This window comes from Bombina bombina, chromosome 1 (assembly GCF_027579735.1).
Source record: "Bombina bombina isolate aBomBom1 chromosome 1, aBomBom1.pri, whole genome shotgun sequence".
NCBI classification, from domain to species: domain Eukaryota; kingdom Metazoa; phylum Chordata; class Amphibia; order Anura; family Bombinatoridae; genus Bombina; species Bombina bombina.
Window position 1 is genome coordinate 771234683 of NC_069499.1, and position 23099 is coordinate 771257781.

A 23099-nucleotide genomic window follows, 5' to 3' on the forward strand; every position below is an offset into this window, starting at 1 on the left:
AGGGCAGATTAGGGGTTAATACTATTTATTATAGGGTTATTGAGGCGGGAGTGAGGCGGATTAGGGGTTAATAACTTTATTATAGTAGCAGTGAGGTCCCGTCAGCAGATTAGGGGTTAATAAGTGTAGGTAGGTAGCGGCGACATTGGGGGCGGCAGATTAGGGGTTAATAAATATAATATAGGGGTCGGTGGTGTTAGGGGCAGCAGATTAGGGGTACATAGGGATAATGTAGGTTGCGGCGGTGTACGGAGGGGCAGATTAGGGGTTAATAATAATATGCAAGGGTCAGCGATAGCAGGGGCGGCAGATTAGGGGTTAATAAGTGTAAGGTTAGGGGTGTTTAGACTCTGGGTTCATGTTAGGGTGTTAGGTGCAGACTTAGGAAGTGTTTCCCCATAGGAAACAATGGGGCTGCGTTAGGAGCTGAACGCTGCTTTTTTGCAGGTGTTAGTTTTTTTTCAGCTCAAACTGCCCCATTGTTTCCTGTGGGGGAATCGTGCACGAGCATATTTTTGAAGCTGGCCGCGTCCGTAAGCACCGTAAGCTGTAAAATGCGTCCTTTGATTGGATTACATTTTTACACGATCTCATATGCGCCATTTTGCTTAAGACGTCACATGCAAAGCTGAAAAATGCATCCTTTGATTGGATTACATTTTTACGCAATCTCAGATGCGCCATGTTGCTTAAGACGTCACATGCAAAGCTGTAAAATGCGTCCTTTGATTGGATTACATTTTTACGCGATCTCGGATGCGCCATGTTGCTTAAGACATCACATGCAAAGCTGTAAAATGCGTCCTTTGATTAGATTACGTTTTTACACGATCTCGGATGCGCCATGTTGCTTAAGAGGTCACATGCAAAGCTGTAAAATGCATCCTTTGATTGGATTACATTTTTACGCACTCTCGGATGCGCCATGTTGCCTAAGACATCACATGCAAAGCTGTAAAATGTGTCCTTTGATTGGATTACATTTTTACGTGATCTCGGATGCGCCATGTTGCTTAAGACGTCACATGCAAAGCTGTAAAATGCGTCCTTTGATTAGATTACGTTTTTACACGATCTCAGATGCGCCATGTTGCTTAAGAGGTCACATGCAAAGCTGTAAAATGCGTCCTTTGATTGGATTACATTTTTACGCAATCTCAGGTGCGCCATGTTGCTTAAGACATCACATGCAAAGCTGTAAAGTGCATCCTTTGATTGGATTACATTTTTACGCGATCTCAGATGCGCCATGTTGCTTAAGACATCACATGCAAAGCTGTAAAATGTGTCCATTGATTGGATTACCTTTTTACGTGATCTCGAATGCGCCATGTTGCTTAAGACGTCACATGCAAAGCTGTAAAATGCGTCCTTTGATTGGATTACATTTTTACATGATCTCAGATGTGCCATGTTGTTTAAGACGTCACATGCAAAGCTGTAAAATGCGTCCTTTGATTGGATTACATTTTTACACGATCTCGGATGCGCCATGTTGCTTAAGACATCACATGCAAAGCTGTAAAATGTGTCTTTTGATTGGATTACGATTTTACGTGATCTTGGATGCGCCATGTTGCTTAAGACATCACATGCAAAGCTGTAAAATGCGTCCTTTGCTTGGATTACGATTTACCGTGATCTTGGATGCGCCATGTTGCTTAAGACGTCACATGCAAAGCTGTAAAATGCGTCCTTTGATTGGATTACATTTTTAGTACTCTCGGATGCGCCATGTTGCCTAAGACATCACATGCAAAGCTGTAAAATGTGTCCTTTGATTGGATTACATTTTTACGTGATCTCGGATGCGCCATGTTGCTTAAGACGTCACATGCAAAGCTGTAAAATGCGTCCTTTGATTGGATTACGTTTTTACACGATCTCGGATGCGCCATGTTGCTTAAGACGTCACATGCAAAGCTGTAAAATGCATCCTTTGATTGGATTACATTTTTACGCCATCTCAGATGCGCCATGTTGCTTAAGACGTCACATGCAAAGCTCTAAAATGCGTCCTTTGATTGGATTACATTTTTACGCGATCGCGGATGCGCCATGTTGCTTAAGACATCACATGCAAAGCTGTAAAATGCGTCCTTTGATTGGATTACGATTTTACATGATCTTGGATGCACCATGTTGCTTAAGACGTCACATGCAAAGCTGTAAAATGCGTCCTTTGATTGGATTACATTTTTACGCGCTCTCAGATGCGCCATGTTGCTTAAGACATCACATGCAAAGCTGTAAAATGTGTCCTTTGATTGGATTACATTTTTACATTATCTCGGATGTGCCATGTTGCTTAAGACGTCACATGCAAAGCTGTAAAATGCGTCCTTTGATTGGATTAAATTTTTATGCGATCTTGGATGCGCCATGTTGCTTAAGACGTCACATGCAAAGCTGTAAAATGCGTCCTTTGATTGGATTAGATTTTACTCAATCTTGGATGCGCCATGTCGCTTAAGACGTCACATGCAAAGCTCTAAAATGCGTCCTTTGATTGGATTATGCTTTTACGCGATCTCGGATGCGCCATGTTACTTATGACGTCACATGCCAAGGTGTTAAATCCGTCTAATTGGATTACATTCTCCCGCAATATTTGATTTTCCACGTAACCCATGTTTTCGAATGAGAATACAAGTTTAAAACCATGACTTTCTTGGATTATGGATTGTGTCAATAATGTACAGTGTTGAACCATAGCTGATAAAGAACACAAAATATCTTTTGATGGCTGTCTCGTTAAAGAAACGAACAAAGGCAATATGTTTTTTATGCAGAATAAATTTTGAGGCAAGTGCAAATCCATATATATATACTCCATCTTGTTTAATATGTTTGTCAACAATATTTTCACTTTACTAAATAATTGATGTGTTGTATTGAATTTTCTATATATACAGTATAATTCCTAATGATGCGCTTTTGTATTTGAATAAAATAATCAATATGCATTGACCTTTATCATATGATAAATATATGAGATATCTGCTTATTCTAGATGTTATGTCCTTATAATTTTTCTTAATGTAAATGCTCAGTATCGTGTCATGTATGGCTTCTACGTTGTTGATCTCCAAATATAGTACTGTGAGCATATATTTCTAATGTAACTCTTAAAAGGACATGAAACCACAATTTTTTTTCTTTATTTAACATACATTTTTAACCCGGTTTACAATTAGCAAATGTGCTTCAGTCTCTTGGTATAATGTGTTGAATGAGCATCAATACACTACTATATTTTATGTAAACACATGGGTGAGTCAATGACAATCAGTAGGTATATGCAGTCATCAATCAGCAGAGCAGTCCTAGATAAACCTTTCTGCAAAGGATAACAATATAACAATTTAAAGAATGTGAGTAAGTGTGAATGTTGTTTAAAATGTTAGACTCTCTCAAAATGTTGTAAGTGAATGTTCTGCTTTCATACACCTTCTAAATGAAATGTTTTCTTAAAAAATTCAAACATTATAATGTAGCTTTAAAAAAATACACTTTATTTAACACGTCAAGAGAAATATGGCATACAGGCTTAGTATCCTATTCAAATATTTTCTTGTTTTAACAAGTACGTGTAGATATACCAACAAGCCTTAAGGATTAGTATATGTTAGCATATGTTCTTGTTTAAAGGGACAGTCAAGTCAAGCAAAACATTAATGATTTAAATATGAATTTTTTTTCTTCAAATTTCTATTAAACTTTTATCCCCAATGTATCTTTGTTCTCTTGGTGTTCTTAGTTGAAAGCTAAACCTAGGAGGTTCATATGCTCATTTCTTAGACCTTAAAGAGTGCATCTAATCTGAATGCATTTTGACCACTAGAGGGCATTAGTTAATGTGTTTCATATAGAAAATATTGAGCTCATGCAGTATAGTTACCCTGGAGTGATCACTGATTGGCTGAAATGCAGGTCTATCAAAAGAACAGAAATAAGGGGTCATTTTGCAGAGGTATAGATATAAGGTTAATCATAGAAGTAAAACGTGTATTTCTATAACAGTCTTGTTATTCAAAACTTGATAATGCGCAAGAAAGTGTTTTCTTTGTAACCAACAATAATTCATGTCCCTTTAAGCTGTGTTGTTGGCTTTAAAACAGTGATATGCCATCATGTATAATTGTAATGGTAATTTTGTTTGAGATTAGAAGAACAGTTTGGACATCACATCGCAAAAAACAATCAATGTAATCAACAAGGACAGCATGTGATGATGTGGTCTCCACACACTTGTAAAACACACTCTGCAAACAATCTGTCTCCATGGACCTGGTCCCATAGAAGCCTATTAAATACAGAGTGTGCTCCACACGTGTAAGAAGACCACATCATCACATACCTATCCTTTACACATTAAATAAATAAAAATATATACAAAAGTATTTCCTCTTCCTTCCCCTCTTCCCACAAGACTGAGGCTCTGGGGGGGGCAACTGCCCCCTCTGATGAGTTCTCATAGGAGATGTTTAGGGAAGAGGGGGAGGAGGAGTACTGTGAGTAGTTAAGGGATCACCAGGCTGAGGAGGAGATTGAGGCAGAGGAGAAGATGGAAGAGGCCCAGGAGCAGATGGTGCAGGAGCAGATGATGCAGGAGCAGATGGTGCGTTTGGCACCTCCTGGAGGACCTGCAACATATTCTTTGTCCTTCGCGAATATCATTCAGTAGTCCTGTCAGGTACACTCTGTATTCCGGCTGTTCCCTCCGGGAGGCATGCATCTCCTCGAGGAAATCATTCAAGGTCTGCACCTCTGGTATCTCTAGGGGGATGTTCTTCTGAGGAGCTGATGCATGGCGGGCTGCTGGTGCACAGCGGGCTGCTGCTGCATGAGGGGCTGCTGCAGGGATCTCTTCTGCAGTGGGAGCTTCTTCAGGGGTGCTTCAGGTGGGGATAGTGCAGGGATATCTTCCATTTCTCCCTGAGGTGGCGAGTCATCTGCACCACTCTCATGCCTGGGTGAAAGAGAAGCCTGTGGGTGCTGTGCTTCCTTCTCCCCGGCCTCAGACTCTGTATATTTGAAAAAGAAAGAAATCGAGATATTAGCACAGTTCGAAATAAATATGTAAATGTTCCATTTGAAAGTGTATTAATGAGGCTGTCTTCGTATGTTCTATTGAAAGCAAAAACAATCAATACGAGTTCAGCATTTGCAAACCCGTATTTCTGATATCTATATGGTCAATCTGAATGTCTTTTTGCGTTTGTCTTAAATCTGTTTAAATGCACACTTAATCTGTAGACTAGATACTAATGTGATGGCTTTTTTTGAAATGCAACTTTCGCAAGGTAATTGTGAATGCGTTTACGTAATAATGTATAAAAAAGTGTAATTGTGTTAGTCATATCTTAAAATAATTTTTGCGTGTGAATGGGTTATGAGGTTGATGTAAAGAGATTAGTAAATGAGCTTACCGACAGATGAGAGGGGCAGGTTCCCGGTATCAACTCCTCCGATACTGACTATGGCCACCTCGGAGATGTTGGACGCAGCATTTCCTCCCAGCGGGAATACTCAAAAATTATTTCTGGACCGCCACCGGTCCCTGCTAGGTATATTCCCTCTCCCTTGTGTGCTTTCTTTTCCGTTCAGCTCTGCAGTCCCGGCAACGGTGCTGAATCGACTTCACATCCCTGTTATAGACCCCCACTGCATTTACGGCATCCCTGATCTCATTCCACCACTTCCTCTTATCCAAAGGGGTAGCCCTCGTTGCCTGCAGCCTCCTAGCCCTCTCCATATAAGCCTCTATAAGGGCCTCCTTCTCATCCATGGTATAACTCTCCTCCCTCTGCCTGGGCTTCCCCTGCGATATGAGCCTCTGTTCCCCGGACTGTAAAGCTCCCTGTCTATGCTGAAGACCACTGGGCCCAGCCCCTTGTTCATCTTCAACAATGTGGCCACTTCCTCTCCCCCTTCCTGTCTCCCTTCCTCTCCTATTCCTCTCCTCCTTCCTCTCCCCCTTCCTCTCCCCCTCCCTCTCTCCTGCGTAAACTCCTGCCTAACCTCCTCTACAAGCTCATCACTAAACTCAGCCCTAGCCTCCTGTCTAATGAGCTCTAATAGCTCTGGGCTAATCTGCCCCCTATTCCCCCCTCCCGAGATACTTAAACAAAATGTGAAGGTGCCCAAAGGAAAGGGGGTCAAAATAATGAACAAAAAGTAAAAAGTGCTGAAAGTGTGAATGGGATATAAATAAAAGAGGGTAAGGGGTATTAAACAGACAAACGTATATGTTGAAAAAGACGAAAATGAGTATATGTAAATAATACGTTTTTTTAAGAAAACAAAAACCTATGGGGTAAAAGGGAATGGGGTATGGGATTAAAGGGGATGGGGTATGGGATGAAAGGGAATGGGGTATGGAGTGTAGGATGAGAGGGAATGGGGTATGGAGTGTATGTAGTATTAGTGATAAGTGTATGTATGTAATGAATGTGGGAACAAAACACTTGCACACTCACCCAAACAAACTCTTGCTCACTAACTCACTCTCTCACACTAACTCACACTTACTCACCCTAACTAACTCTCACACTAACTAACTCTCACTAAATCACACTAAATCTCTCTACTCTCAAATCTCTCCAAACCCTCCAACACCTAGACCTGTGCCTAACTTAAAAAAAAGCAATACAGTCAAAGAAGCCATGCTTAGAGCGTGCTTATATACCCTATGTAAATGTTTAATGATGTACCGGTTTGCAAAGTAAAGGAGGTTCAGGTGTGCTTTCTTAGTAATTAGTATGTGGGTAATGTGTATTAGTTGTTTGAATTTGTGCATGCTCATATTGAGTTTGTATTTGTGTAGTGTGTATAATGCGATGATGTCATAGTGATAGTTTTGCATAACATTCTCCAAAAGTAGTATCTGTAAATGTAAATGCTGATTTGTGATGGTCTCGTATTTGTCAAGTGCTGCAAATATTTATTTGTACTAATGTTACATAATCTGCAATGCAAATGTTTTGTTTGTGTATCAGTGTGCAATTCTTTTTTCATGTTGTTTTGTTCCGTGTTGCAAGATCTCAACGTATTTAGCGATTCCTCGTTTAGTGTAAATGTTGTGCATTATTTTTTGCTTACGATTGTGAATGTTGAATGCATATGTGCTATGTTGCGTGAGCGATTGTTGTTTGTACATTTGAGCTGAGTGTTTTTGTTGTGCATTATTTCGTATACATAATATGACAGTGTATATTTCTCGCGAGATCGAGTGTTAGATGAAAAATCCGTGATTAGTTCATTTAGCATTGATCTCTAAGGGAGAATCTTTAACGCACTCGTGATTACGCTTATTAAATAAATGTGGTACCGCAACACGTTACGAGGTTGTTTTCAGACTCGTAATACCTACATTATAAAAGATATGCAATGGAAATAACGTACAGGAAATTAGCAAGCAGTCATAACGCTGGCTGATTGTTTTGTATTTAAGTATGCCCATGTATTTACATATACAGGATTATGATAGGATATACATGTTTTTCGTTTTCTTGTATTATACAACAAAATAGTGGCGCTTACCAGTCCTGGGGGTCAGTGTATCCGTGTGTGTTGAGCAGCGTCGCTTCAGCGTGTGTTCCGGCGTTAGCTCTATGAGCTCAATCAGCTGTTGAGTATATCCGGGAAAACGGAGCCCAGCCAATGCGTCTCCGTCTTAAGGCATAATAATGTAATATACAATTCTACAAGCGAGGTACTGGGCTTCACATACCTAAACCTTCCTTGGTATAAAAATGATGAAGAGGGTCACGTATAGTGCATAAAAAAGTAAGTTTATTAGTAGAGACACTAAAAACAAAATGAGCCTGAGCTCAAAGTAGCAGACATAAGGGGTCACAGAGCGGTAACTGCAGGCATGTTTCATGTGGCTCAACCACACTTGATCACTGCTGAAGTTTTACCGCCTCTGTGTCCTCTATTTAAAGGAAAATTACAGACTTTTTTTTTTTTTAAAAAAAAACAACAATTAACCCCTTAGTGTCTTATTAGAAACATGCAACTATTTTGTGCAGTATAATGCAGATTATAAAAAAGTATTTTTTTCTAGTAGTTTATTAATGAATTATTGCTGCCAATATTTTAAGTCTGGATAATGGAACATAATATATGTTACTGCTATCTTCATTTGTAATGAATATCACTGGTACAATGAATGATTTAAAGAATATTAAGTTATACAAATGTACACTTATATTTGAACAAAATTTGCGTAATGCCCTAAATATTGTAATGGGTATTATATTCGTTTACCTTATATTCTATACTTATGTACCTTGTTGTTCTAATATAAATAATGCATTTATTGTTTCTGGTACTCAAATATATTTGTTTTCACACTTATTTAGATAAACAGATTTACGTCACTTTCTTTGTTTATACCAAAGGGGGATCTGGAATTTAACAGGAAAATCCATTGGGCCTCCTTATAGTCCAACCTTTGTACCCTATCCCCGCCTCTTTTATGCGGTGGAACATGATCAATCGCTTGGACCGACATAAGGGATGCATCCCCTGAATGTGTTGATTTAAAATGTCTAGATACTGGTGTAAATATGTCGGGATCTTCAATGTCCCTAACATGCTCTAAGGCCCTATCTCTGAGTAATCGTTTGGTTTTGCCCACGTATTGAATTTGGCACCAACTGCAGGTGAGTAAATAAATGACGTGATTGGATTTACAGTTTAAGTTATACATAATATCATATACCTGCGCTGTTACTGTGGAGGTAAAATTTACACCCTCTACTACGTGGTGGCAGGTTTTGCATCTCTGTGCTCTACATTTGTAAAAGCCTAATCTGTTTGGTAACCAAGTACGTGGATTTGCATATGGTAAGTCTGAGGGTGCTATCATATTACCTATAGTTTTACTTTTTTTTGCTACAAATCTGCAACCTTCTGTTGCTATTTTTTCCAAACTCAAGTAAGTAGCTAAAATCGGGAGACTTTGTTTTATAATGTCACAGATCTTATGATATTCCAGACTGTAAGGGGTACTAAATACTAGTTTACCCTCCATCTTTGAATCCTTTTTTGTGCTATCTTTTCTGTTCTTTAGTAGATCCTCTCGTGGAATTTTATCTACTTCTGCTTTGGTATTTTGAAGCAACTTTTTGGGGTAACCCCTATTTAATAATCTATCCTCCAGTACTTTACATTGTTCTTTGTATGTTCAAATGTCTGAGCAAATTCTCTTAGTTCTTATATATTGTCCTTTGGGAATTGCCTTTTTGATATGTCTTGGATGGCTAGATTTGTAATTGAGGATTGTGTTCCCCCCTGTAGGTTTTCTGTACAGGGAATTATTTACAGTATTTTTTTGAATATCTACTGTTAGTTCCAAATCTAGGAACACTATTCGATTTGTACTTAATTCGGATGTAAATTTGAGATTCATGTTATTTACATTGATATTGTTTACAAATTTCTCAGCTGACTCTATATTTCCATCCCACACCACCAGCAGGTCATCAAAATATCTTCCGTAATAAACAATCTGTTCCCTGAGGGGGTTGCCATCTCCATAGACATGGGAGGCTTCCCACCAAGCCATATAGAGGTTGGCATAAGAGGGGCAAACTTGGCCCCCACAGCTGTCCCACGTCTCTGAAGATAGCAACTCCCCTCAAACAAAAACTAATTATGGGTAAGAAGAAACTCTACTGCTGTCAACAAAAAATATATAGTTGAAAAATTACTAAGAAAGAAAGACAATGCTTCTACCCCTCGGTGGTGTGGGATGGATGTGTACAACGCTGTGACATCTATTGTCATGAAACAATAGGTATCCATCCATTGGAAGTTATTCATTTGATTAAGTACTTGAGTTGAATCTCGTATATAACTCATTAAATCTCCCACTAGGGGCTGTAAGTATGTATCCACTAATTCAGAGAGGGGTTCAAGTAGTGACCCCACCCCTGATATTATGGGTCGTCCCGGTGGATTCTGACTGTCCTTATGTAGCTTGGGGACAAAGTAAAATATCGGTGTATAAGGTGTCGGGGGAAGTAAATTATCTAAAAGTGTTTCTTTGAAGGCTCCTGCTTGTTTTCCTAAATTAAGTATATCCACTAATGTGGTCCGAAATTTTTTAGTAGGATTAAATGTAAGCCTAGTGTAAACTGCTTTGTCATTTAGCTGTCTATGTGCTTTCATGATGTAGTATTCACGGTCCATGACTACTACATTCCCCCCTTATCCAATTCTTTTATTACAATTTGATTATTGTTCCTCAAATCTTTTAAAGCATTGTTTTGATCTTTAGTAAGATTCTGATTGTATTTATTTTTATTTTTGATACCCTTCTCATTGTACAATTTATCTGACAGTAATTTCAATTTGTGCTCCACTGTTCGTTGGAACACTTCAATACCTTTACTTCTGTTGTTCACAGGATAAAAGTTACTTTTTTGCATACTGGGCTTAAATGGAGGGATCACCTCTGAAATTTCTTGCTCTAAATTTTCATTTAGCATAGTGGTAAGATCTAGAATTGAGCATTGTTCACTGAAGGGGAGCTGGTTCATAGCTTTGGAGTGACTTATTTGTTTAACTTCAGTTTGTTCCGATTCGGCACTGCCCTGAGTGAAATGGTTCTTTAATGTTAGTTTCCTTACAAATTTATTAACATCATGGACAGTGCCAAATAAGGTCAAAGTGTGTTGTGGGTGCAAAGCCTAATCCTAGGCCCAACACCTCTATTTCTGTAGCTGTAAGATCATATTTAGATAAATTGATTACATCCTTCATATGTATTTCTTTAACTGGTTGCGTGTCTGATATCTGGTCCCTCCTCCCCTTCTGTTTGTTTCTCCCCCTACTGCCCCTTCTTGATTTTATTTATTTTGGGTTTTGTCCCTATGCGCTCTTCATTTTTTGACATAGTATCATTATTTTCTAATGGGACATCTAGAACTTACAATCCTTCTATAACCACTAATTCTTCACTGGAGTCATGCTCAGAGGTGTCAATGTCATATTCAGTTTCTGCAAACTGCACCTTTTTGTTTATATTTTTCTTTGATTGAAAATCTATTTTATTCTTGTTGAAACTGTGTATATGACGTTGACTCCTCCCTGCACTTTGCCATTTGTATACTTTATTGAAACTCTCTTATCTCTTGCTAGTTTTTGTTTTTTAAAATCCCATAGATCTTTGGTAAATCTGGCCATATTGACCTCAAATTTATTATCATATGATTTAAACTCTTTTTCACTTTGGAACATTTGTAAGTCCTTCTGTACTGTCTTTATATATTTAATGGATTCCTTTCTCTGTTGTTTCTTAAATTCCACCAAAAGTTCCATTAGTGCAAAAGAGCATTTATCAAGTATTTGATTCCATTTCTTTATAAAATCCATATCATTGACCACAAAATAGGTGAATTTTCTTATTCTTAACCCCCTAGGGATTCTTCTTTGACGTTTATACAATAAGAAAGTTTTAAAGTCCAGATCTAATTTTATATCCCTTCTTCTTAATTCATCAATTTGAAAGAATAGCCCATCCAGGGTATTTTCATTTTCTTGTAGAATGGTATCTACCTCCTGGACATAGACTTGTAGTGTTGCCTCTAAATCTTTAAAGACAAATCCTTGTGGTGTGTCTGTCATAATTGCTGCGCTTTATTAGTAGCAATATATTGTAAAAATAGTGTCTCAAAAAAGGAATCTAATAAACCACCTGCACAGTCATGCACTATCATGCATATAAATATATTATGACATGACTTAACATTATATCAATATAAACATGTATACCCCTTTAAAATTTCCTTGTTCAACTGCTGCAATGCTGTATTGTAAATATCCTCTATCACGCACTTGTATAAATGCTTTCTGTGCTCCACGGTATAATCTTTCAAGATTACTCAGAGATAGGGCCTTAGAGCATGTTAGGGACATTGAAGATCCCGACATATTTACACCAGTATCTAGACATTTTAAATCTGCACATTCAGGGGATGCATCCCTTATGTCGGTCCAAGCGATTGATCATGTTCCACCGCATAAAAGAGGTGGGGATAGGGTACAAAGGTTGGACTATAAGGAGGCCCAATGGATTTTCCTGTTAAATTCCAGATCCCCCTTTGGTATAAACAAAGAAAGTGACGTAAATCTGTTTATCTAAATAAGTGTGAAAACAAATATATTTGAGTACCAGAAACAATAAATACATTATTTATATTAGAACAACAAGGTACATAAATATAGAATATAAGGTAAACAAATATAATACCCATTACAATATTTAGGATATTATGCAAATTTTGTTCAAATATAAGTGTACATTTGTATAACTTAATATTCTTTAAATCATTCATTGTACCAGTGATATTCATTACAAATGAAGATAGCAGTAACATATATTATGTTCCATTATCCAGACTTAAAATATTGGCAGCAATAATTCATTTATAACCTACTAGAAAAATAACTGCAATTTATAATCTGCATTATACTGCACAAAATAGTTGCATGTTTCTAATAAGACACTAAGGGGTTAATTGTTATTTTTTTTTTTTTTTAAAAAACTCTGTAATTGTCCTTTAAATACAGGGAGTGCAGAATTATTAGGCAAATGAGTATTTTGACCACATCATCCTCTTTATGCATGTTGTCTTACTCCAAGCTGTATAGGCTCGAAAGCCTACTACCAATTAAGCATATTAGGTGATGTGCATCTCTGTAATGAGAAGGGGTGTGGTCTAATGACATCAACACCCTATATCAGGTGTGCATAATTATTAGGCAACTTCCTTTCCTTTGGCAAAATGGGTCAAAAGAAGGACTTGACAGGCTCAGAAAAGTCAAAAATAGTGAGATATTTTGCAGAGGGATGCAGCACTCTTAAAATTGCAAAGCTTCTGAAGCGTGATCATCGAACAATCAAGCGTTTCATTCAAAATAGTCAACAGGGTCGCAAGAAGCGTGTGGAAAAACCAAGGCGCAAAATAACTGCCCATGAACTGAGAAAAGTCAAGCGTGCAGCTGCCAAGATGCCACTTGCCACCAGTTTGGCCATATTTCAGAGCTGCAACATCACTGGAGTGCCCAAAAGCACAAGGTGTGCAATACTCAGAGACATGGCCAAGGTAAGAAAGGCTGAAAGACGACCACCACTGAACAAGACACACAAGCTGAAACGTCAAGACTGGGCCAAGAAATATCTCAAGACTGATTTTTCTAAGGTTTTATGGACTGATGAAATGAGAGTGAGTCTTGATGGGCCAGATGGATGGGCCCGTGGCTGGATTGGTAAAGGGCAGAGAGCTCCAGTCCGACTCAGATGCCAGCAAGGTGGAGGTGGAGTACTGGTTTGGGCTGGTATCATCAAAGATGAGCTTGTGGGGCCTTTTCGGGTTGAGGATGGAGTCAAGCTCAACTCCCAGTCCTACTGCCAGTTTCTGGAAGACACCTTCTTCAAGCAGTGGTACAGGAAGAAGTCTGCATCCTTCAAGAAAAACATGATTTTCATGCAGGACAATGCTCCATCACACGCGTCCAAGTACTCCACAGCGTGGCTGGCAAGAAAGGGTATAAAAGAAGAAAATCTAATGACATGGCCTCCTTGTTCACCTGATCTGAACCCCATTGAGAACCTGTGGTCCATCATCAAATGTGAGATTTACAAGGAGGGAAAACAGTAAACCTCTCTGAACAGTGTCTGGGAGGCTGTGGTTGCTGCTGCACGCAATGTTGATGGTGAACAGATCAAAACACTGACAGAATCCATGGATGGCAGGCTTTTGAGTGTCCTTGCAAAGAAAGGTGGCTATATTGGTCACTGATTTGTTTTTGTTTTGTTTTTGAATGTCAGAAATGTATATTTGTGAATGTTGAGATGTTATATTGTTTTCACTGGTAAAAATAAATAATTGAAATGGGTATATATTTGTTTTTTGTTAAGTTGCCTAATAATTATGCACAGTAATAGTCACCTGCACACACAGATATCCCCCTAAAATAGCTATAACTAAAAACAAACTAAAAACTACTTCCAAAACTATTCAGCTTTGATATTAATGAGTTTTTTGGGTTCATTGAGAACATGGTTGTTGTTCAATAATAAAATGAATCCTCAAAAATACAACTTGCCTAATAATTCTGCACTCCCTGTAGAGGACACAGAGGCAGTAAAACTTCAGCAGGGATCAAGTGTGGTTGAGCCACATGAAACATATCTGCAGTTACCGCTCTGTGACCCCTTATGTCTGCTACTTTGAGCTCAGGCTCATTTTGTTTTTAGTGTCTCTACTAATTAACTTACTTTTTTATGCACTATACGGGACCCCCTTCATCATTTTTATACCAAGGAACGTTTAGGTATGTGAAGCCCAGTACCTCGCTTGTGGAATTCTATTTTTCGTTTTCTTCCCTGTCTTTTGCATTATATCTTGTGAATAGTTCCTATTACCTTTGGTAACATATTCATATGTTTTCTTTTAGAGCAGATCTATATGTAACCTATTAGGTTTCTTTGCCTTATCTTGTCTCTAATTCTTTTGCTTTCACCTATTAGTCTAACATTATGAGTACACTAGTGAAGAGAGTATATTACTCATACTTCCCATAATTGTTGGTTTTTAGCTCTCTTTCTTGTTTTCCACCCATTAAATTTTATCATTACTTTATTCCATACATTTTTTTCTTCACACATTTCTTTTTGTCTCATAATATGTTAGTCGTAGATTTTTCACTTTGTTTGCATATGTTTCTCTGCCTAACTATTGTCACATCTGTTGTTTTACATATAGACACCAATAACCATGCACAATGTGCACTTACCATTGTTTGAAAGTTTGTTTTTCTGTTTTCTCATTGGCTGATGCTCCTTTTTAAGCACTTACCTGGGGGACACCTGTGATTTCTGATGAAGCGCATCTGAGCATGCGCAAAACGCATCAGGTCTTCAGCAGCTGACCTTCCACTGTGTGTGTATACACTCATAAGCTTGAATAAATCACGAACACCTAGATTACGAGTTTTGCGTTAGAGGCTATGCGGTGCTAACGAGCAGTTTATGCTCACCGCTCACTTACAGACAGCGCTGGTATTACAGGTTTTTACAAACCAGACAAGAAGTGAGCGTTGAGCAAAATTTAGCTCATTACCGCACTCCAATACCAGCGCTGCTTACGTTAGCGGTAAGCTGGTGTAACATGCTTGTGCACGATTTCCCCATAGGAATCAAAGGGGAGAGCCAGCTGAAAAATAGTCTAACACCTGCAAAAAAGCAGCGTAAAGCTCCTTAACGCAGCCCCATTGATTCCTATGGGGAAATAAAATTTATGTTTACACCTAACACCCTAACATGAACCCCGAGTCTAAACACCCCTAATCTTACACTTATTAACTCCTAATCTGCCGCTCCCGACATCGCCGCAATTGTATTTAATTTAGGGAATTAATTTAATTATAGTGTAGTGTTAGGTGTAATTGTAACTTAGGTTAGGTTTTATTTTACAGGTAAATTTGTCTTTATTTTAACTAGGTAGTTATTAAATAGTTAATAACTATTTAATAACTATTCTACCTAGTTAAAATAAATACAAACTTGCCTGTAAAATAAAAATAAACCTTAAGCTAGCTACAATGTAACTATTAGTTATATTGTAGCTAGCTTAGGGTTTATTTTATAGGTAAGTATTTAGTTTTAAATAGGAATAATTTAGTTAATGATAGTTATTTTTATTTAGATTTATTTAAATTATATTTAAGTTAGGGGGTGTTAGGGTTAGGGTTAGACTTAGATTTAGGGGTTAATAACTTTAATATAGTGGCGGCGACGTTGGGGGCGGCAGATTAGGGGTTAATAAATGTAGGTAGGTGTTGGTGATGTTAGGGACGGCAGATTAGGGGTTAGTCATATTTAACTAGTGTTTGCGATGCGGGAGTGCGGCGGTTTAGGGGTTAATATATTTATTATAGTGGCGGCGATGTCCGGTTCTGCAGATTAGGGGTTAACATTTTTATTTTAGTGTTTGCGATGTAGGGGGGCCTCAGTTTAGGGGTTAATAGGTAGTTTATGGGTGTTGGTGTACTTTTTAGCACTTTAGTTAAGAGTTTTATACTACGGCATTGTAGTGTAAAACTCTTAACTACTGACTTTAAAATGCGGTACCAGTCTTGACAGGAGAGGGTTTAGCGCTCACTTTTTGTCAGACTCGTAATACCGGCGCTATGCAAGTCCCATTGAAAAAAGAGGATACGCAATTTACGTAAGTGGATTTGCGGTATTTCCAAGTCTGGCCAAAAAAGTGAGCGGTACACCTGTACCTGCAAGACTCGTAATACCAGCGGGCGTTAAAAAGCAGCGCTAGGACCAGCCAACGCTGCTTTTTAAGCCTAACGCACAACTCATAATCTAGCTGTTGATGTTTCAGATGCCTGGATTCCTCTCCTTTTTTCTTCCCTTTGCATTTATGGCACAGATAGCCAACTGAGAACCGGCATCCTCACTCTGTACGTACAGGTTTTCCCAGCATCTTCTCATAGCGCAGCCTTACCTGCTCAACCTGCCTTTCTTTCTGTACCTCTGACACCACCCAGAAGGAGAAGCTCCCTCACGGCGTACTTTCCTGTGACTACACAGTGGTACTACCCAGTACAGCCTGACTTCAACAGTCAACCAGAAACCCCAGTGACACAGACGATTTGGGATGTGAGACGCCCACCAATGCATCATGCACTGGTACTACGGACTACGGAGTCCCGCTAGATTGGAACAGTCAACTAGTACTCACACGGACAAACTGGAGAGGTGAGACGCTCACCAACACATTACCTATTGGCACTCGACCATCCCCCAGCGGCTCTGGTGGTACGTTATACAATACAACATAACAGGCTGACAGGCACTACACTGGCAGCACCGAGCAAGGTATTGACATAGCCAGCTGAGCTCATAAGGACTACAAAAGGCTATAAATCCATTTGACTCAGCCTGATGCCGCACAAGCACCAAATTGCAATAAACTATACGTTTGTATTTGCGTTATTCATTGACACTGTAATACTGGGATGCACACAGACAAGACTGACTGGGATGCACACAGACAAGACTGACACTGTCATCGGATTTTCCTACCTTAATTCCGATTGGCTGATAGAATCCTATCAGCCAATCGGAATTTGAGGGACGCCATCTTGGATGACGTCCCTTAAAGGAACCTTCATTCTGTTTTAGGACGTCGGAAGAAGAGGATGGATCCACGGCGGAGGTCTTGAAGATGGAGCCGCTCGTCATCGGATGGAAGAGGATAGAAGATGCCGCTTGGATGAAGATGTCTACTGGTCCGGATCTCCTCTTCTGCCCGGATAGGATGAAGACTTCTTCCCGATGATGGACTTCTTCAGCCGCCGCTTGGATCAAGACTTCAGCCGGAGGATGGGCGTCTTCAGCCCCCGATTGGGCTTGGATCAAGACATCGGAGCCTGGACGGATCGGTGATACCCGGCGTGGTGAAGATAAGGTAGGAAGATCTTCAGGGGCTTAGTGTTAGGTTTATTTAAGGGGGTTTTGGGTTAGATTAGGGGTATGTGGGTGGTGGGTTGTAATGTTGGGGGGGGTATTGTGTTTATTTTTACAGGCAAAAGAGCTGTTTTCTTTGGGACATGCCCCGCAAAAGGCCCTTTTAAGGGCTGGTAAGGTAAAAGAGCTTTTCTATTTTAATTTTAGAATAGGGTAGGGCATTTTTTTATTTTGGGGGGCTTTGTTATTTTATTAGGGGGCTTAGATTATGTGTAATTAGCTTAAAATTGTTGTAATATTTTTCTAATGTTTGTAAATATTTTTTTATTTTTTGTAACTTAGTTCTTTTTATTTTTTGTACTTTAGTTAGTTTATTTAATTGTATTTATTTGTAGGTATTGTATTTAATTAATTTATTGATAGTGTAGTGTTAGGTTTAATTGTAGATAATTGTAGGTATTTTATTTAATTAATTTATTGATAGTGTAGTGTTAGGTTTAATTGTAACTTAGGTTAGGATTTATTTTACAGGTAATTTTGTAATTATTTTAACTAGGTAACTATTAAATAACTATTTAATAGCTATTGTACCTGGTTAAAATAAATACAAAGTTGCCTGTAAAATAAATATTAATCCTAAAATAGCTACAATATAATTATAAGTTATATTGTAGCTATATTAGGATTTATTTTACAGGTAAGTATTTAGCTTTAAATAGGAATAATTTATTTAATAAGAGTTAATTTATTTCGTTAGATTTAAATTATATTTAACTTAGGGGGGTGTTAGGGTTAGGGTTAGACTTAGCTTTAGGGGTTAATACATTTATTAGAGTAGCGGTGAGGTCCGGTCGGCAGATTTGGGGTTAATACTTGAAGTTAGGTGTCGGCGATGTTAGGGAGGGCAGATTAGGGGTTAATACTATTTATTATAGGGTTATTGAGGCGGGAGTGAGGCGGATTAGGGGTTAATAACTTTATTATAGTAGCGGTGAGGTCCGGTCGGCAGATTAGGGGTTAATTATTGTAGGTAGCTGGCGGCGACGTTGTGGGGGGCAGATTAGGGGTTAATAAATATAATATAGGGTTCGGCGGTGTTAGGGGCAGCAGATTAGGGGTACATAGGTATAATGTAGGTTGCGGGGGTGTACGGAGCGGCAGATTAGGGGTTAAAAAAATATGCAGGTGTCAGCGATAGCGGGGGCGGCAGATTAGGGGTTAATAAGTGTAAGGTTAGGGGTGTTTAGACTCGGGGTACATGTTAGGGTGTTAGGTGCAGACTTAGGAAGTGTTTCCCCATAGGAAACAATGGGGCCGCGTTAGGAGCTGAACGCTGCTTTTTTGCAGGTTTTTTTTCAGCTCAAACTGCCCCATTGTTTCCTATGGGGGAATCGTGCACAAGCACGTTTTTGAAGCTGGCCGCGTCCGTAAGCACCGCTGGTATTTAGAGTTGCAGTGGCGGTAAATTATGCTCTACGCTCCTTTTTTGGAGCCTAACGCAGCCCTTCTGTGAACTCTAAATACCAGCGGTATTTAAAAGGTGCAGGGAAAAAAAGCATGCGTAGCTAACGCACCCCTTCTAACACAAAACTCCAAATCTAGGCGTAAATCTTTATAGGGTGGGAGCCGCATCTATGATTGAAACCAGAATATTCTCCTTTCTTCTTGTCAATCAGGTCCTGTCATTTGTAGTATGGTAGATATTGGTAGATTTTTTTTTCTGATGTTGAAGGCCTTTACTGACACCCCTCACACAGCAGCCCCAAGAGTAAAAAGAGTCAGAGGGACATCATAACACTAAGCACAAAACACCAGATAATGCAGCGTACTTCGATTCCAGTACTCCAGGGCCCACAAACAGATATGATTTTTAGTATTACGTTGGGTTAAAGCACATTACTCTAGTCAAAAAGTATGATCTTTGTGGAGTCATTCTGAAGTAATCAATGACTCCAGCCTTGTCATCAGAAGCCATCCTGTAGCATGCCCACAGACTAAAATATTTAAATGAGATGACTCTAGAGTCATTCACTGGTTTGTTCATGCTTGTGAAGTAATCAGTAAGGTAATCAGCTAATCATTCTGAAGTCATCACCTTAGCTGATGACTTTACAAGCCTTATGATGTCTGATGGATGTTCAAATGACTTCTAAAGTTGTTTGATGATCATCAAACGACTCTAGGATGTTCTCTTAAGTAATCCTATTTGTGTTGGGTAGTAGCTGATCAGCTCATTATTTCACCTCTGGATACTAAAGAGCATAATTTAGGAAGTCTGTTATATATTATATAATCAAAAATCAAGAAATATTCAGCACATTTGTATTTCAAATGAGGATGTGAAGGCTATTGGGCCACTACATCAGCCCTTCCAAAGATACAAAAGATAACTGCACCATCCAAAATTTTGCAAAATAAAAAGAATTTGTTGCATCAGAATTAACTGAAGCAAGTTTTTGGGACAGTCATGAGGCATGATTAAGGGCTGTGTCCCAAATCCTTGCTTTCCTTGATCCTAATGCAATAAAATCTTATTTTGCATAATTTCAAATGGTGCAACTATCTTTTGTATGTTTTATATGCACAAATCAGAGGAAAAACAAATGTATGCAAGAACAAAATAAAGTTTTGGTAATCTAAAAGTCTCTGCCTTCATTTATAGAAGTTCTATATTTATTGTATATATATATATATATATATATATATATATATATATATATATATGTATGTATATACATATATTTATTACAGAAGTGACTCATGCAGGTTTATTCCTGTTTTGAGACAGCTAAAATACTGGTCATTAATACTAAAATTTACACTGTAACGGTTGGAAAACATTTTATACACTCAACTCATTAAACCACTGTTTTTCAATCACCTGTTTTGTCTCACAGCAATTTATAATTGATTATTTATTCTATGTAATCAAATTTTCCCCACAGGAAATGATATGTTTGCTTCTTTTTCATTGTTTCAGTGCTGGCGGCACTAAAGTCACACAAATTATTATACATTTTTCATCATTTTATCAATGTGATGTATTTGTTGAAGAAAACGTGAGATTTCATCAGTCACAATATTTTACTGCAGCCTACATGAGACAGTATGTGGTGACGGATTCATAAAAGATATATCAAGCAATTTGAAAGGTGAAATATCTGGTTTAATTAGCAAATACAATGTGAGTTATTTGATCTAGATTTTGACATATTCACTGAAGAAGAAACCACACGTAAGAAATCAAAAGTTATATGTTAATATATATTAACAATAATAGTTTTTTATAAAATCTATAGCCCTAATGTCAGCTTTCTTGTGCAATGCCGCCTGTCAATCACCTCAAATGAATGTGTTTGGGGACTGTCACCTCTGAGGTGGCAGAGAGGGTAAAAAGCAGCTGTCAGATGCTTGATGCTTCTTACATTTCTTCTGTTGCTTAAAGGGACATTCCAGCCAAAATTGGAATCCACATGGTTGTATTTCAGTTGGGAATAGAAGCATTTTTGTAATATAAATATATTAGCAAAAATATTTTTAATAAAAGATATAGCTGTTTCAAAAGTATATTTAGGTATACACTGTGTACCAGCATTTTAAATACAGCACTTGCTGTGAGAGCCTAAGGTGCTTGTACCATCTGGTAATGACTCAATTTGTTAATTCCTGACATAATGCAATCCCCACTGGCGCTGAGCAGCTGCAGTATTTAAAATGCTGGTGCACTGAGAATATCTATCTATGCTTCACATGCACGTACAGAGAAAAAATGCTAACACTAAAATAGTGATAACTTTTACTAGAAACATTTTTTTCAAATAAATGTAGATTGCAAATATGTTTCTATTCATCTATATGCATTTAAGTTTAGACCGGACTGTCCCTTTAAAACATTGAGCACTTTATATCCTTCCTCACACCCATAGCCATACTCTACATCACAAATAGTTTAATAAGTGTAGTGCATGTACATAAGATTGTTTGCACTAAGCAGAAGTAATATTAAGTGTGTGAAACAAAATCTAAACAGTGTTTCAGTTATTGTTTAGCTCATTTAAACTGTTGGTGTGTACGTTGGACACTCTGAAATTAATATAAACAGTGACATTTGTGTACTTCCTATTTGTTAAGTGCATTTATTTATTCTTCGCATAACTGGCATTTATTCAACTATAATAGGTAAATTAGTGAATACATTTATGATGTTTGATTGCTGGTGTTTATCTATATGTACAATAATTGTGTTATGCATAGCTGCCAGACCAATTTCCTGGCCAGTAGTCGTCTTATCCCAACATCAGGTGAAAAGGCAGTGTGAAGAAAAATAAAAAAAAATGGACCAAAAAGTTGTAAATAACTACAGGCCAAAAGTAAAAATAACAAAAACAAAATCATAATCCCAAAACTAGTCCGGCAGAGGGTTAAATCCAGTTGGTCAGCAAACAAACCAAATCGTCAGGCAAAAAAATGGTAACAAATCCAGATACATTACAAGCACAAATTTGACAGGAAGAACCACCCAGAGGATAAGCTCTAGACAAGGGCCTCAATTTATCAAGGTCTGTCGGACCTGATCTGACAGTGCAGATCAGGTCCGACAGACCTCGCTGAATACGGCGAGCAATACGCTCGCCGTATTCAGCATTGCACTAGCAGCTCACAAGAGCTGCTGGTGCAACGCCGCCCCCTGCAGACTCGCGGTCAATGGGCCGCCAGCAGGGGGGTGTCAATCAACCCGATCGTACTCGATCGGGTTGATTTCCGGCGATATCTGTCCGCCTGCTCAGAGCAGATGGACAGGTTATGGAGCAGTGGTCTTTGTGACTGCTGCTTCATAACTGCTGTTTCTGGTGAGCCTAACACGGGGCATCAAGCTCCATCCGAAGCTTGATAAATATGCCCCAAGTGCTCAGACTACAGGGAGGTTTGGGTATTTATAGGCTTATGAGATTGTCAATTAAAAACACCTGAACAGAAGGTAGAGAAAAGAGTAGAAAAAAATAAAAAAAATAACTTGATATGAAAACGAGCTGCAAGCAAACCCTTTAGGGGTAATCTGACGGCACAAAGGACCAGGAACAAAGGGGTCACTGGACTGAATTAAGGTTCAGTTCTTAAAAGCGGGTCCATGCATGTAACTGCTTTTAAAAAGGACGGTAAATGTACATTTTTTCTTACATGATTCAGATAGAACATACAATTTTTGACAACTTTCCAATTTATTTCTATTATAAATTTTGCTTAATTCTCTTAGTATCATTTGCTGAAGGAGCAGCATTGCACTACTGGGAGTTAGCTGAAAGCCAATGACAAGAGGCATTGCTGTGCAGTCACCAATCAGCAGCTTCTGAGCCTACAAAGAGTACAAAACTAATTAGAAAATAGAAATGCATTGGAAAGTTATTTAAAATTGCATGCTCTCTCTTAATCATGAAAGAAAAAATATGGGTTTCATTTGTTCTTGAACAAATTCCATTTTTTTAAATGTTCTATGAGGTTGAGGTCTGGTAATTGTGAAGGGAAATGTTTTCAAATTAATACTCCCTTCTCTTCCCAGGACTTCAGAAAGGACTTCAATGTATGTTTAGGATTGATCCTC